Genomic DNA, 2,500 nt, shown 5'->3' with positions numbered 1-2,500 from the left:
GTACTAACTAGGCCCGACACTGCTTAGCTTCTGAGATCAGACGAGATCAGGCACATTCAGTGTGGTGTGGCCGTAGGCTCTGGGCCTAGTGAGTTTTGTACTTTTAAGCATCTAGTCGGCTAGACCTTGCAGTTTTAAAAGGCAATTGAGAAAGGGCTCACTTCCTGAACTTGGAGCACAAAAAAGCCTACAGCACCTGGTATTCCCAGGCGGTCTCCCATCCAGGTACTAACTAGGCCTGACACTGCTTAACTTCCGAGATCAGTCGAGATCGGGTGCATTCAGTGTGGTGTGGCCGTAGGCTCTAGGAATGCTAAGAATATTACTCTTATGCATTTGCATTTAGTAAGCTAAGCCATGCAGCCACTTGCAACATGATACCACGCTCATCGCTCATCGCTCGATCAGGCTCGATCAGGCGAGATATATAAGACTGGTGGGCCCATTCAGGACTCCTATGTCTGGTAGGATAACTTTAATTCATCCATCCTGTGTCTGTTGCAGGGAGGTGGAGAGAACAATCAACACAATAATGGTTTTCTTTCATGCCTCTTGAAGGACTCAATATTCTCTGTACTGCATTACATGTGAAAGTCGATTTATTACCCATGAACACACTACCTGTATGCTAATTCTATGTAAAAAGGTAGCTCCAGCCCTCATGATGTTGTCCAACATTTCCGCTATAAAACGGGATACAATTATTTTGGAAACATACCAAATTTGAAAAATAATTGAGAAGTTGCGCAATTACTAATCATGGAGCACAAAAAAGCCTACAGCACCTGGTATTCCCAGGCAGTCTCCCATCCAGGTACTAACTAGGCCTGACCCTGCTTAGCTTCCGAGATCGGGCGCATTCAGTGTGGTGTGGCCGTAGGCTCTGGGCCTAGTGAGTTTTGTACTTTTAAGCATCTAGTCGGCTAGACCTTGCAGTTTTGAAAGGCAATTGTGAAATGGCTCACTTCCTGAACTTGGAGCACAAAAAAGCCTACAGCACCTGGTATTCCCAGGTGGTCTCCCATCCAGGTACTAACTAGGCCCGACACTGCTTAGCTTCCGAGATCAGACGAGATCGGGCGCAATCAGTGTGGTGTGGCCATAGGCTCTGAGCCTAGTGAGTTTTGTACTTTTAAGCATCTAGTCAGCTAGACCTTGCAATTGAGAAATGGCTCACTTCCTGAACTTGGAGCACAAAAAAGCCTACAGCACCTGGTATTCCCAGGCGGTCTCCCATCCAGGTACTAACGAGGCCCGACACTGCTTAGCTTCCGAGATCAGACGAGATCGGGCGCATTCAGTGTGGTGTGGCCGTAGGCTCTGGTTCTTGTGAGTTTTGTACTTTTAAGCATCTAGTCGGCTAGACCTTGCAGTTTTGAAAGGCAATTGAGAAATGGCTCACTTCCTGAACTTGGAGTACAAAAAAGCCTACAGCACCTGGTATTCCCAGGCGGTCTTCCATCCAGGTACTAACTAGGCCCGACACTGCTTAGCTTCTGAGATCAGACGAGATCAGGCACATTCAGTGTGGTGTGGCCGTAGGCTCTGGGCCTAGTGAGTTTTGTACTTTTAAGCATCTAGTCGGCTAGACCTTGCAGTTTTAAAAGGCAATTGAGAAAGGGCTCACTTCCTGAACTTGGAGCACAAAAAAGCCTACAGCACCTGGTATCCCCAGGCGGTCTCCCATCCAGGTACTAACTAGGCCTGACACTGCTTAACTTCCGAGATCAGTCGAGATCGGGTGCATTCAGTGTGGTGTGGCCGTAGGCTCTAGGAATGCTAAGAATATTACTCTTATGCATTTGCATTTAGTAAGCTAAGCCATGCAGCCACTTGCAACATGATACCACGCTCATCGCTCGATCAGGCTCGATCAGGCGAGATATATAAGACTGGTGGGCCCATTCAGGACTCCTATGTCTGGTAGGATAACTTTAATTCATCCATCCTGTGTCTGTTGCAGGGAGGTGGAGAGAACAATCAACACAATAATGGTTTTCTTTCATGCCTCTTGAAGGACTCAATATTCTCTGTACTGCATTACATGTGAAAGTCGATTTATTACCCATGAACACACTACCTGTATGCTAATTCTATGTAAAAAGGTAGCTCCAGCCCTCATGATGTTGTCCAACATTTCCACTATAAAACGGGATACAATTATTTTGGAAACATACCAAATTTGAAAAATAATTGAGAAGTTGCGCAATTACTAATCATGGAGCACAAAAAAGCCTACAGCACCTGGTATTCCCAGGCAGTCTCCCATCCAGGTACTAACTAGGCCTGACCCTGCTTAGCTTCCGAGATCGGGCGCATTCAGTGTGGTGTGGCCGTAGGCTCTGGGCCTAGTGAGTTTTGTACTTTTAAGCATCTAGTCGGCTAGACCTTGCAGTTTTGAAAGGCAATTGTGAAATGGCTCACTTCCTGAACTTGGAGCACAAAAAAGCCTACAGCACCTGGTATTCCCAGGTGGTCTCCCATCCAGGTACTAACTAGG

The 2,500-nt window shown here is 46.7% G+C and overlaps 7 non-coding genes and 2 pseudogenes across 7 annotated transcripts in view; all 9 read right to left on the bottom strand.

Annotated features, from left to right (window-relative positions):
* LOC138540150 (5S ribosomal RNA) overlaps positions 1 to 78 on the bottom strand; it is a 119-nt gene extending 41 nt beyond the window's left edge. The window contains exon 1 of the ribosomal RNA XR_011288207.1: positions 1 to 78. This exon is cut by the window's left edge and continues 41 nt beyond it. This is a non-coding gene — a ribosomal RNA (5S ribosomal RNA).
* A 106-nt stretch (positions 79 to 184) lies between these two features.
* On the bottom strand, positions 185 to 303 carry LOC138538910 (5S ribosomal RNA). Its single transcript, XR_011286994.1, has one exon. It is a non-coding gene; the product is annotated as a 5S ribosomal RNA (ribosomal RNA).
* A 470-nt stretch (positions 304 to 773) lies between these two features.
* On the bottom strand, positions 774 to 882 carry LOC138545199 (5S ribosomal RNA; annotated as a pseudogene).
* A 106-nt stretch (positions 883 to 988) lies between these two features.
* Positions 989 to 1,107, bottom strand: LOC138549645 (5S ribosomal RNA). Its single transcript, XR_011293421.1, has one exon. It is a non-coding gene; the product is annotated as a 5S ribosomal RNA (ribosomal RNA).
* A 93-nt stretch (positions 1,108 to 1,200) lies between these two features.
* On the bottom strand, positions 1,201 to 1,319 carry LOC138550493 (5S ribosomal RNA). Its single transcript, XR_011294243.1, has one exon. It is a non-coding gene; the product is annotated as a 5S ribosomal RNA (ribosomal RNA).
* Positions 1,320 to 1,425: 106 nt separating this feature from the next.
* LOC138540149 (5S ribosomal RNA) lies at positions 1,426 to 1,544 on the bottom strand. Its single transcript, XR_011288206.1, has one exon. It is a non-coding gene; the product is annotated as a 5S ribosomal RNA (ribosomal RNA).
* Positions 1,545 to 1,650: 106 nt separating this feature from the next.
* LOC138542228 (5S ribosomal RNA) lies at positions 1,651 to 1,769 on the bottom strand. Its single transcript, XR_011290215.1, has one exon. It is a non-coding gene; the product is annotated as a 5S ribosomal RNA (ribosomal RNA).
* Positions 1,770 to 2,232: 463 nt separating this feature from the next.
* LOC138545198 (5S ribosomal RNA) lies at positions 2,233 to 2,341 on the bottom strand (annotated as a pseudogene).
* Positions 2,342 to 2,447: 106 nt separating this feature from the next.
* LOC138548186 (5S ribosomal RNA) overlaps positions 2,448 to 2,500 on the bottom strand; it is a 119-nt gene continuing 66 nt past the window's right edge. Inside the window, exon 1 of the ribosomal RNA XR_011291998.1 lies at positions 2,448 to 2,500. This exon is cut by the window's right edge and continues 66 nt beyond it. This is a non-coding gene — a ribosomal RNA (5S ribosomal RNA).

This window comes from Ambystoma mexicanum, unplaced genomic scaffold (assembly GCF_040938575.1).
Source record: "Ambystoma mexicanum isolate Mex_15411 unplaced genomic scaffold, UKY_AmexF1_1 Mex_scaf10, whole genome shotgun sequence".
NCBI lineage: Eukaryota > Metazoa > Chordata > Amphibia > Caudata > Ambystomatidae > Ambystoma > Ambystoma mexicanum.
The sequence above is the reverse complement of the archived record's forward strand: the minus strand, read 5'-3'. Positions and strand labels throughout refer to the sequence as shown.